The sequence below is a fragment of the Pipra filicauda genome, unplaced genomic scaffold (assembly GCF_003945595.2).
Source record: "Pipra filicauda isolate LSUMZ 115617 unplaced genomic scaffold, ASM394559v2 scaffold73_size2923735_pilon, whole genome shotgun sequence".
Lineage (NCBI taxonomy): Eukaryota > Metazoa > Chordata > Aves > Passeriformes > Pipridae > Pipra > Pipra filicauda.
This window is the reverse complement of record NW_024104909.1, coordinates 1,891,643-1,905,681: the sequence shown is the minus strand read 5'-3', so window position 1 is coordinate 1,905,681 and position 14,039 is coordinate 1,891,643. Positions and strand designations below refer to the sequence as shown.

The 14,039-nt window shown below is 38.5% G+C and overlaps 1 protein-coding gene across 15 annotated transcripts in view; it reads right to left on the bottom strand.

The window, feature by feature from the left end:
• Positions 1 to 14,039, bottom strand: part of RBFOX1 (RNA binding fox-1 homolog 1) — a 1,156,483-nt gene that overhangs the window by 691,113 nt on the left and 451,331 nt on the right. The gene's annotated exons all lie outside the window — the stretch shown is intronic.

The window sequence follows — 14,039 nt, the reverse complement described above, 5'->3', positions numbered from 1 at the left end:
CCACATTGGAATAGTCTAGAAATCAATAAATATGGTTGGAGTGAAGGAAAAAAGGTCTTTAAATACAATTTTAACAATTTAAATTCAGTCTAAGCAAGCTGGAACTCAGAAAGTCAGCTTAAGAAATTTGTAACTGGTCAGTGTTCACATTATCATTCCAATTTCAACCTGTACTGTTTTAACTGGTACGTAAGAGGAGAAAATGTATTTCTTAATTTTCATACTACAATTTGTAATTCAAGAGAAAAGGGGAGAGGGAGGGCATGTGGTAGTTGTAACATCTTCCATTCCCCTTATTCATCTATGCCAAGTTAAAAATAAAATTACTATTAGAATTGCTTGATTTATTTCTTTGACTTATGTCTTTAGTGCCTTGTAAGAGACACCGATCTGCAAACTTGCTAAATTTCCAGATAAATAGTTTGACTTTAAGTACCTAAATTATTTGACATTTTATGCACAGGATGTTGTTTCTATCAAGGTAACATGTATATTGATATAGTACTGAGGTCAGATTCCCTTCCATAAGTAGTATTTTTCTTTGCTGCTTGGATGCACAGGTGAACACCAATGGATGGAAAAGCCTCCTGGGATCTGTTTTCCATCTGTAGTTTGTTCTGGGAATCGTGTGTTCCTGGAGGAGAACACTTGCAGCCCTTTATTCCAGACTAAACTCACCTAATTGCTTCAGGCTGCCTTTCTATTTGTATTATTTCCTACCTTCTCTCACATTTGGAAAGAAACCATTGCCTTTTTTGCTGCCAGGCTAATCAGCATCACAACTTTACACACGCTAAAACCATGAGAATAGGGGAAAAAAGGGAGGGGGGGAAGGTATAAAACATACTTACTGACAGATTACATGTTTTTTATTGACTTTAAGTTCTCTTCAGAGGAAAAGAATTTCAGGCTTTCATGAATCAATAAAAAATATTGGGTTTATAATGATAGAAAAACGGATAGTGTTTAATTTATGAAAGCACATTGATATCCTTCCAGGCACAGACTCCTCTCACCTCCAGTGTGCTGGGCAAACTGAGACAGACCAAATGGAAACTCAACACAGGGAATTCAGAATTTCCTTTATTATTCAAGGGAAACTTTGTGAATACCTGGGAAACCCTACATTCAATGGGACTGAAGTTTAACATCCACTCCCCTCGTGCTACCAGGATTTTAGTTTTCAATTTGTATCATCTTAATGAAGAATTCTTTAAAAATGAATGAAGGGATGAAACAAATCAATGACTAAAACAAAATTAAAACTTTTTTTTTTTTAATTGAACAGCTGATTTCTGTTCTGAGAGATATATCCTTTCTCTTGTCCAGATTCTCTAAATTAGACTTCAGGAGTCAGGAGGAAAAAGAACCTTGAAAAGGAACCTTTTTAATACAGCTCCACCTGAATGCAATTCCCATTCAGGGACCACAGCTCCTCCTAAAAACTTCCCTCTCTACTCTCACAGAGAGGTTACCTGAGAAGGGGCAGGATTTTTTTGAATTTCCAATATTAGAATTCAGCAGGCGTCACCATTTTCAATGCAGCCATTAGGAAATACAAAAGCATAAAATACAAAAAAAAAAAAAAAAAAAACAAAAAAAACAAAAACCATCTTCACAGTCCCATTCAATAATTCAATAATATGGGCAGCCAGGTAATTACAGTGATGCAACACATTTGACAAACCTTCTTGGCCTCACCCATCCTTCCAAGAGAGGCAGAAAAAAGGTCTTCAAGGCACTCTACACACCATCAAGATATAATTTAAAATCAAATGTATCTTTTGGACAAATCACTAGCACAAATCCCACCTTATTGAAAGCCATTATTTATGTCCATTTATCTCAGGTGCAGGAGTCCAGACAGAGCTCTGGGGGGACACAACACACCCTCAGCCAGCACAGACACCAATAAAATGCAGCTCCAAATTTCACAGTGTTCATTTCACATTGATTTGCCACAGGATTCCACATTTCAAATGGGCAGGTGTTCATAGAATCAGTTAAAGTTTATGGACTGGTATAATGGGATATCCAGACCCACCCAGGACTTTGCCATCTCTATCAGAATAAAACTGAAAATGAGCAGCAGGCCACAGACACGAAGAACTTGTCCCTTCTCAGGATTATTTGCCCAATGAATCATGTCACTCATTACACTGTGACCAGCAGCAAACATTGGTGACACAGGACAGTTTCCCAGTGATTAGTTTTTGGATGCATTACTTGAATTAACAGATAACCTCCCCTTGCTGAAATACCTTTAAGAGATCACGTTGGGAAGCAACGTGTGACTTCTGATCACAAAAATCATAAAAGAAGTGACTTAACCCCAGCAAGTGAACTATTGTGGTTTTTTAAGGTGAACTTCCAATTTGGAAAGAATAAAAGGATTAGCAAACCTAAAGGCACTTCAACCTATTTTTCCTGCCATGATAACATTTTTAACTTTTGGCCTGTCTTATCTGTTAGGGGGAATTCCATTATGGGAGCATAAAGGATGTGCTGCTCTTACAAAACAGAGGCACTTTTAATGGTAGTTTTGAAAACGTGGCCTTTTGTACCTCCCTAGATTGGCTATAAAAGCTCCCTGTCAACTGACAGCAACATCAACGTCAGTGCACACAAGACTGATGGTCTCCATATGAACAATTCTTCCTGCACTATTAACTGCTTATGGCCTCTGCTGGGTTTTGCAGAAACATCATTTTAAAAGCAGTAAAAACAGCATTTGTTCTTTTTTTTTTTTTCCAGTGGAAGTAAGCAACATTTAGAGGTGACACTAAAGGTAGTCTCAGAGTTTACAGTACAGGAACTTGGGACTGACAGTTCTGTCTTTTATTTATTTATTTATTACAAAGGAAAGCTAAAAAAAAAAATAAAAATGGGGCAATTTTGGTGAATGTTTTTCTACTGGTCTCCAATTTGGGCTGACCAGAATTGCAAGCTGGACAACTGAAGCTGAGCTCTGCTCACAGAACAAAGCTATTATCTATAAGTTTTTAGGAAATATGATCTAAAAATCACAGCCTGTCCCCTGAACCCTTGGTGTAAACAGTTTAACCAGAATCATAGAATAGAATCAAAAAGTGTCTCAAGTTGTAAGGGACCCACGTAAGGATCATCGAGTCCAAGTCCCTGCTCCTCACAGGTCTTCCTAAAACAAAATCATAGGACTAAGAGCATCATCCAGTTCCTTGAACTTTGATAGACTCGATGCTCTGGTGCACTGGCAATAAAACAACAGGGAAAAAAAAGCTAGGAATAATGTTTTTTTTTTCAAAATAAAGCAGGAAGCCTCAAGTCCCACAACACTTGCGTGTTGTTTAATATATGTAGGGCTGGATACACAGGAGAATCAGTTCAGTACAGCTCCACTGCTTTCTTCAAGGTGTTGTTTAACTAAATGCAATGAATGTCAACCCCCCTGACATCCATCCTCACATCTACACTAGGGCATCTCATAAAAGTGTCACATCTAGAGACAACCACGGCCAATTATAAAGGCTGTACCAATTTTATTGGGTACAATTTATATTTGTTGGGCCAATAAAAAGGTGTCTCAGTAAACCCACCCAGCCAAGACCTTGTCAGGAGCCTGGTCTTAAGATCTGTCCTTGCCTAACCCAGAAATAGCTGTTCTGGATTTCTTCCTGATGCTTTCTTACATCCTGCACATTCTGAAAAGGCAGACTGCACTGGATACATGGTATAATTGCACCTTGGAGCTATAATATCCCCTTCTGTTAGTCTGTTAATCCAAAGGCAGTTCACATTTTATAGTTACATTTCCAACCTCTTTATTCTGCTGACAGACAATGCAGACCTTCACCAGCTCTGACAAGCAGCCCACAAAACTGAAATAGTTCTTGATTGTTTCTATTTCTGCTGTTATGAATCTTGTTTGCTGTTGTGAAACTACCAAGAAGCAGATCAGCTGTACACTTCTGATCCCAGACAAAACTACAGACACCAGGAACAAGAGCTGAATGATCCCTGAGGCAAAAACATCAATCTATTCCCAAAATTAAGACTCAAATACTGAGGACTTCTGAATAGTTTAATCAGCTACAGAAGCCTCATAGGTATTATTTTCCACTTCTAACAAAAACCCAAAAAAACCCCCAACCAAACAAAACACACCAAAAAACCCAAACAAATAAACCAGAAAAAAACCTAAGTCTAAACCAAGACACCATAAAAGGTAGTTATTGATTCTTCAGTGGTGGATTCTCAGGCAATGCTTGAACAGAAATGCAACTGTGGCTCAAAAATGCCCCTACAGGCCATCACCTCCCCCTGGCTTGCAGGTGTGGAGTTTGGTCAGTAAGTAAACCAAATGTACTATAAATCTTGATGGAGTGGAAACAGTTGTGCAAACTGAAACAAAGAGGGAAAAGCCAAGGTGTACAAATATTTACTAGGCAAGCAAAGACCAGCACCTTGCAAATACAGGGGCAAGTACTCCTGCTTTTGCATTGTAAGTACTTGCTAGAAACTATACCTTTTTGTGTGCATATGGATGTAGCTCAGGACCCAACCCAATCCAACTGCACTTGAACTGTGAAAAAAACACACTTCCAGAATCCCACCAGGGGCTCCAGAATCAGAATGTCAGCATACAGCATGTAATTTCCTTTTCCCTTCCCTGTCATGTATTGACAGTGTCAGGACAGATATCAGAAAATGATGGTACAATCCCTATTTAATTCCTGCACTAGTGGGCAGCTGCTGACATGCCCTGGGTGTGCACATGCTTGCCTGGGCACACACACACATATATGTATATACATACATACATGTCCATATACACCAACACCCCTAAATAAATCTGGAAGTGCAGATATTTAGACAGAGCTACACCCACCTGAAGAAATTGCTACCACAGCTTTCACAACAACCTTGTTGATTATTCTTTAGAAAACCCTTTAGTGCCAGGACAGGATTGACTGTGGATTATTAATTATTCTGCCACCAATATCTTTACTTCTAACAAACACCCCCTCAAGCTCCCCCCAAAAATCACACGCAAAAAAAAAAAAAAAAAAAAAAAAAAAAAAAAAAAAAGAAGAAAAAAAAACTCAAGTCTGTTAAATATATAACCTAAAAGTGATGTTACACAAACAGTAACTAGATTAAACATAAGAACATGTGCAGGTACATACCTTGATTGAAGTGTTCATTTAATATCATTTAAGTATCTGAAATATTCTGCTTACTTGATTAGAGTAGATTGTTTGCATTTTGATTTATTGCTTCAAGATCAGTATTCATTAAGTCACTTAATATAAAGGCACCCTTACAGCTGCTATCCTATTAAAGGTAATCATTTTTTCCCATTCCTGTTTATGGCACAGTCACTGTTACAATAAAAGCAGTCTGGAGTCCTCTATTAATCACAACCACAGTTTCCAAGTATAAGTATCTTCTGAAACAATTCCTGATGGTTAAGGATTGTGTCAGACACAGGAATTACAAATTATGCTTTGTCTCAAATTCAAATTGCTTGTCATCTCATGTACTGTCAGGGACACCTTGGAGTGACTGTGCAAGTGGGTGATTCATATTTCAAATCTTTGACCAAAAGTTTCAAAATTACATTCCTAGCAGTGTTTTAAGCCCGTATTTCTGGCTCTGAAGCCAAAGCTTCAGTTTTCACTCAAATCAAATGTACTGAAATCAATGCAATTTCTCTGTAACTTTAATACAACTTTTTAAATTAGAATTGCAAATGTAGCATTTTTATCTTTTAGCACCATTGGCCAAAGACTCCACACCTGGTTCAATGCTTCTGGCTGGCATATTTTACATTTATTCTTTGCCCAGTATCAAAAAGGACAGAATAATCCTGTGATAATGACATGTCATTAACTGAGCAAAAAGAGTTTATAATAGCAGTAAAGTGATAGGATGTGCTCATCCCTTTTGTTGTATCACCTCTGGAAAGCCAGTAAGAAAAGCATCACGACACTCAAAATATACAAGCCAAGACACAGGAATTTCAGCAAATTGCTGTGAACTCCTTGTTTTGTGGCACATGTTTATTCCATGTTTGTAATACTGACTCCACTTCATCCAAACACAGGAACACCACACTGGAAAACCACACAGGAGGCAACTCTTAGCTTTTAGAGACACTAAAATCAATTAGCAGCTGTTAATTCAGTGGCACTGATTAGCAGTTTTTCTAGTACTAGTCAACACACACGAGGTAATAGTGCTCACTTTCTGATGTAGAGAGCCAAGCTATAACTGACCTTCAAGCCATCTTAAAATACTTATTTTTATTTTTGTACTTGTGCAAGTTAGTCACAGTTGAGGAAAAAGAGTTTTTGCTATATTCCCTAATTATGTCAACAAATAAGAAATGCAAAAATAATCAAAGGTATTTGTCAAATCCCAATCACAAAAGTATTACCTGTAAAATCTGAAAAAGTATTATTTCCTCACATGAAGCATTTTTTCCTGTTGCTGGATAATGCCACTCAATATACTGATACTTCTAAGAGTTAAAAAAACCCCAAGTTTTGATATACTTCTTCATTGGCACAATGCAATGCTGTTTCAAAGTACTCCCACCAACACAAATCTTGTTGGGTCTGTTTGTAATAATGCTGTGGCCATTCTGAAAAGCAGCAGTTCCACTGCTCCTTTGCTCCAGATAATATAAGAAATTTTCATAAAACTCTTACTAGTACCCACTTATATATCCAACTTTATATGTTGTTACACTTATTGCTTCTCTTTCTGTGGTTTTTACCCAGAATCATTACAATTAATGGGAAAAGTTCCATGGCCTCCAAGGGATTTCATCTATTCATCTCTGTTCTGTCAAGAAATACTGATGTTTAAAGGAATCATGTTCCTTGTTCTGTGTAGCTTCATTAAAACTACTGTGGCAGAAGTACTTCAAAGGCACAAGGTTTTTAAAGCTCTGAAGGAAGCTTGAAAAAAGTTTTCCTGCTAATATATTAAAAATAGGTATTTTTAGTATAATAAAGCTTCAGTGGAGGTACTGATAAGGTAGAGAAGATAATAAGAGAATGTGGTCAGAGGGGCACAGCTACAGAAAAATATCAGCCAAGGCATCTCAGGAGTCAAAGGAAGAAGCTTCAGCTCTCATTCTGCACCTTAAGAGTATCTGGGTAGACAATGCAGTGTTAAATTAACAACCAATTTGAAGTAGACAAAAATTATGATTGAATCAATAATAAATGTTCAGCCTCAGCCCACTGAAAGAAGACAAATCATAGGTAAAGTCATGCGCAGATAAGTCACTTTACAGCTCACTTTTTAACCTTGATTCAAACTGAAGAGGGGGGGAAAAGAAAATAAATGAAAGCCATATGTTAAGACCAGAGAGCAAGCTCATTTCTTCTGTAACCTCTTGAATTTAGTATGTTTACCACTACTTATGAATTAACCTCATATTATTCTATAATCAAATCCATTTTATTTAAACAACTACACAGTGACCAAAAGCAAGGTGCACCTGGGGTAGATAATGGCAAGTAGGATCTTTATTTCACCTTAAACAGCTCTCACACCACTAAAATACTGTGAGCAATTTATAAAAGCCAAATGTTTGGAAATACAGTCAATTTTGTTCTCCTTAAATGAATATTTAATGTAAGATTAAAATGTTTAGAAAAGGAAAGAAGAATTCCAAGAGGGTCAGACAGGCCCTGAGCACAGCAGCCTCTATCCAGGAAGAGATTTGGACCTGGACACAGGAGGTAAATGCACCGAAAAGGGCTCACAGAAACAGTCCATGAGAATGACACTGCAATGCCAAAAAAAATTTATCTCAGTTTTTACACACAGAAGCTGGTTGCCATCCTGTTGTCATTAATGACTGGTTGTCATTAATAAATTTTATGGTAACCATAACTTTCACTTTGCTTAAAATAAACTCCCTCAGAGATTCGAAGTTATTTTGATGAACAGTCATCAGCAAATATTTGTACAAAAAACATCCTCAGGTTGTGCAAACCTCACAGGTTTCCACTCTGCTGTAAAAACCCCTTCATTTTCTTCCAGACATGATGGCAGCAGGTGACACCACTGAGCTCAGAGGGATTTAGGGATACAGCACCATCCTCTCCCTCTGATACCAGAATCCTAGCATTTTTTGGGATGGATGCTACTGAAGCATCACAACCTCCTGTCACATCTCCCAGAGATTCCTACAGTGGAGCAGCACTTCCCTGACTCCCTTTATGCTCCCTACTTTTCATTACTAAGGACAGTAAATGATCTGTTAGGAGGATTTTTGGGGCACATAAAAAATAGCCCCTCGTGATTTCTGTCCCTCTGAGAGGGGGCTAATTCAGTGAATGGGTGTTGATCACCCCAAAACCAGCATCCCCACCAAAGGAGTCAGGAACAGGTTTCAAGTAACTGAATAAGCTGAAAAAACAAAAATTGAATACAGTAGGGACATGCCAAGTAATTTGCTGAAATTGGACAAAAGAAAAATTAAAGCACTGGGAAGACATTATAAAGGGAAATGGTATAACATAAATATAGGGCTTGATGAAAAAAGACAAGCCATGATCTTTTAAGTATATTTCACTCAGAATTTCATACCATGCAGAACTAAACCAGAAATAAACAAAACTGGTGGTTTATGTATCAATTACAAACACTTTGCAAACTTTTAATTACAGTCTTTGAATTTTTAATTGATCCCACCCAAACACACGTGTGTGAATGGAACTGGCACGAGGGTACAAAAGAGTTAAAATCACATGTTAAAAGCCTGTACTTCTGCATGCCTGAAAGCTTTTAATACAGCAATTTTCAAAGATACCATGTGTTTGAGATGACAGAGCATGGAAATGTAAGTCATGCTGCTTTACTACAGCAGGAAAAAAAATTCTTTTGGCACTAAGCATTATAAAAAATTAAGTACATGGTATTGCATTTTTCTCTTTTTATGCTGTTTCCCCTACTGCTCAATTCATAAACTGCATTTTGCCTTTTATTTACCAAAAAAATAAAGAAGATTCATGCCCTACCCTTTAAGGACAGTGAACAAAAGAGTAAAAGTGGCTTTCCCTGATGCCAAGGCCCATCAATAGCCACTGGGACCTCACTCCCAGCTATCACACAGATGCTCTCCAAGAGGCTGCTTCAAACACACACACACACACAGAATGTGCATTATTTCTCTCTCTCCTTCTGCTGCTCAATATTTCACCAAGATAATGCCAAGCAGAAAGGCTCTTCCATCCCAGGAGAGCCGACACCTGAGAGCACCGGGCTGAAATACTCCCTCACATTTGGAGCCACCATTCAGGGGAAACACAAAATTTCTTTTAGAACCCAGAACAAGCACCAATCCTTCCCTGAGCCATTCCCATAATTCCACAAATAAGCCTTTTAAATCCATAAGTTGCCCTTGTGGCGTGTCCCAAGGCCTCCCCTGGGCAGCCCTGGAAACAATCCACACAGCAGTTCCTGAAGAAATGAACCCAAAATCTGGGTGCAACTTTGCTTCTTATTGTCTCAAAGTATCCTCCTGTCCGTGTACAATAACTACTTTGGTCCTCAGTAAATTCTTTAATGAAAAACAAAAATAAATAAAAGAGAAAGCACGGATAGCCTAGGATATGGAACACTGTGATGAGAGGAACAAAATGGCACTGATGACATGAACCATCTTATTGCCCATCTCAATCTAGCATGAACAGAATGAGAGATTTTCTGTGTGTTTTTTGGAAGGGCAGCTGCTTGTTCATTGTTCAAGCTCTGAATTTTAGCACATACTTCAGAACATATTGAAGTTCTGCCTTCTTTTGCTTAAGCTTTGAATTCCCACAGTTACAGAGGGAAGTCTTCCACTAATGATCAGATATGGACTTAATTTCCATATTCAGTATTTAGCTATTCCTTTTATCTCTTTCTTAAAGATGATTCCCACATACTACATTTGACCACCATCTAGAAGGTTTTTTTGATATTAGGGAATTGAAGCCATCAGAGCACTGGATAAAACACAACACAATTAGGGGGCTACAGCCTATCTGTGTCAAATTCAAGAAGCAACCAAGCCCTATATTCTTCTTTGAATACAAAAAACCACCAGTGCCATAAGTGTAATGAAAATAGCTTGGTTTTGTCCCAGTAAATCTGTATTTGCAGCTTTTATATCACCTTCTCAACCATTTATCTAAACTGGAAAGTTTCTTATTTTTCCTGCTGCATGAACCAGAACAGTTTCAGAGAAAGTACCAAACGAGGCTCTGGATATAAAATCTTATCCCAACCACTTCAACTATGAATTTTGGCAAATTTCTGTTTCTTCTCAGCACTAATTCCTACTGCTGTTACTGGCAATGTCTCAGCAACCTCTGGAATCCAGAACTTCTCAATTTCTTAACCCAGCATCCATAAAGACAAGCCAGCCATTTCTGCCATTAGCCCTCTCCTCAGCTTCCAGCACTTCTAAAAAACTCACTCTTCTCCATTTCAGCCTATGAAGAGCTGCAAATTACTATCCTTTTTGAAAAAAAAAACCCTCTTTAAAGTATCTGGTGTTCAACAGCTATGAAAATATATAGTTACTTTATATATGGGAGAAATGTTCTTGTTGGTTAGTTAATCAGGACTGTGCAATGTATTAAAAGTAAAAAAAATCAGAACTTTAAAGCTTATTACAAACCCAACATCGTTTCTATCATTTAGATTTTGTTTATAGATCTTAGAGAAGCCACAGCAATATAAAAGCATCGTAAGCATTTTACCACTATTCACAAAAAGCACGTGTGTGTGCATCCCCTCCCCACCCCAGCAGGCAGGCGAAATGCACAGTTCCAATTTTAATATTTATAAATCCTTGAACATGCTCTTCATCCAAACATGCTCTTCATCTTAAGCCATATTTAAAATGAACTCCCGAATCAGCCACTCCCATTAAACATGTCACTTTTACAGAGCCTCTGAAATACAGGGGAGGTGAAAAAAGCCCACTCGGAACTATTGGACAAACAAGTAGTGTGGAAATATCCAGCAAAAATGATATTAAGGAAATTATTGTGAGAAATGGTTATTACTTCATCCTTTTGCCAGTGGCTGTGTGTGTGTGACTTGGGGCAGGTAACAATGTCCCTGTGCTGCTGTGCCCTTTCCATTTGCCATTCTTGGACTATAAGCACTTCAGGGTAGAAAGGGAACTTATTTTCTTAAGAGCCTTTATCTGAAATCCTGAACATGGAAGACTTTGAACACTGTTTTGAAAGAGGATTCAAAAGTGTCTATGACCTAAAAAACCCAAATTAGGTCCAGCAGTTTAGTGTCAGGGCACTCATTACCCTGTCAAGTAACCTTGGGCACATCACTTAATATCTATATGCTTGTCTTTCCATGTACCACAGGAACAACAGATCCTCCTTTACGTAGCAGCAAATCTGGGAGGCCCAGCTCATTACAGCCTGTAAAGTGCCCAAGATTTCCAAGTTGCAGAAGCCTCATGAAAAGCAAACCCAGATTAACCCCCCCAAGGAGACGTGCTAGCAAAAATAAAGGTTCTGTTCCACTTCAGCACTCCAGAAGGCTCTCTGCTAGGTTACACTGGAATGACAAATCCAAAAGAACATCCAGTGGCCTTAAATTAAACCATTACTGTGAGAAATCACCAACACACGAATTAGTCTCTAATCCAACCTGTCCGAAACTCACTCATTTGATGAGCCCAAGCATTGCTGGCAAAGGAACAGAGACTCAGAGACCAAAGGTCTGAGGCCACAAGGCAGGGGAATTGTCACTAGAAGGTACATTAAAAAAAAAAGAAACCCTTCACACCTCAGGTCTGGGGGAAAAAAAAAAGAACAAAGACTGAAAAGACTTTATGATTGCCACCTCTGAGTGTACAGAGGCTAATTGGAAAGGGTGTGCACTTCCCACTGACATCTCCATACAATCTTATTTCTACAACAAGACAAGGATTTTCTCCTTTTTTGTTCCCCTGTCACAAGTTTTGTTATTCTATGAGCACGACCAGAGCTCCGAGAGGAGCCCCCTGAACTCCCACAGCCAGGATTCATTTATTATGGCAGCACAGACAAGTTCCGTGAGAGTGGGGCACAAATATTTTCCTCAAATACATCAGGAATGGCAACCTGCACATGGAAATGCTGAGGACTCAGATTCTCTTTTCTGCCTGCCTTCCAAAATTCTAGACCTCAGTTTCCTCTTCTCTTGTTTCTCTCTCTGTCGAGCCCCCAAATGATGACCCTGCCCAACACCAGGTTGGCCCATTTGGTTTAAGCAAAGCCTTGGTGAAACTGCAGGCCCACTGCACATACGTGATCTTGCAGCTGCTGATCTTTCTGCTGCTAAGAGCAAGGCAGGAATATTCCTAGGAAAAAAAAAATTCACCTAACTTTACATTTTAACCCACGTTTGAGCCACAGGTAATTCAACTCTTGGATGGGTCAATCATGCAAAGCCAACATGGCTAAAAGGCAAATCCAAAAATTGCACGAGCAAAGACAACAGGATAAGGAGCAAAACACACTTGCAAACGATCCTTTGACACAAATCAGAAAAATGAAAACACAGAAGAATTTTTTGTTATTATTATTACCGTTATTTTCATCTTTCAAATTTTCTTCAGAGACATAAAGAAGGTTTTGGATAAGGTTGTGAAGAGCACCAGAAAATTGCATCCTGATGCCTCAGAAGACTGAGGAAACATCCTCCCACTTCAACCATTAAACCCTCCAAAGACTTACTAGCATATCTGAGCATGCAGAAAACACCCATTTTTAGGTGCTCACTATTTAGCTGTCAAGCATGTTTCATAACAGCTGCATATTTGTTACATAAAAAGCAGGTGTTTCTGTTCTAGCCTTCAAGTTAAGCTATGCTGCTTGTCCTAAATCTGGATTTGACAAATTAGTTGTGTACTTTAATTTTGGCAGACAACATTTCATTTATTTTGACATTTTTTTGTTTGTTAATTCAGTTGAATAAGCTGCCTGTAGTTTTACAGGTGCTGCTCAGCAACAGCAATTCTGTGTCAGCAGCTCCTTGCTACATTTAGGTGTCCACTCACGCATGCCTACAGACATAAAAGTTTTATAAATTAATACATTTTCAAGGTGACTTTCTTTAAACAGCTCAATTCAAAGATAACAATTTTTGCCTTCTGGCACTTATTCTAAGAAAATATTCATTTTGCATGAGTAAGTCTGTGTAAAAGGCAAAAAGATGCCACTACTGCTTTAAAAAAAAAAAGAGTCAGGGGATAAAAGGAAAGGAAGTTATATATTTTCTAAATTCCTCTATAGATAATGTCATGGGAAATTTGGTCTGTAACTTCAACCAGACAAAATCTTAAGGTCAGCCTTGGGCTGGGCTCAGCAAAGCTCCAAGTCACTGACACAGAGGCAGAGAATTGTTCAGGGTATCTTTGTTCACTGCCTCCATCTGTCTGGTGATGTTGGAAGGAGGTTTCATGGCTGCAGAACAGAAGAGCTCAGAGCACATATCACAGGGGCACTTCAGAACCACCAGTTCCCCCTGGGAGACAGGGACACCTTGTCAGGCAGCTGCTCCCAAACACAGACACACTTTGTGGCATCAGAAGTGCATAAAATTTGGGAGCAAATACAGTTCTGCAACTGGGCAATGACAATGTCATCTTTTCATTCACAGAACAAAGCTGATACCAGGCTCACTCCTTCTGGATAAATGCAGGGAAAGTACAGCTTAACCTTCTTAAATGCCTACAAATTCACGGGGAGGAAAAACATAAACAGATTTCAAACACATACAAAGACAGTTTGGAAATAGGATGAAAGAAGAATGTCATGTTGGATTGCATTCTCTCTTTTCTTCCTGAAGAGCCCAATGTACAGAACACAACATCCATACAATGCCTCAACATTTAGGTTAATGGAGCTAATGCTAAAAATGGCAAAGTACAATTCAGTTGACACGTTGGCATTGAAATTACTTCCTTGGCTTACACATCTGCTGCAGAATTTGCCTTCCTGGTTTGTTTTTTTTGTTGTTGTTGTTTTTTGGTTTTT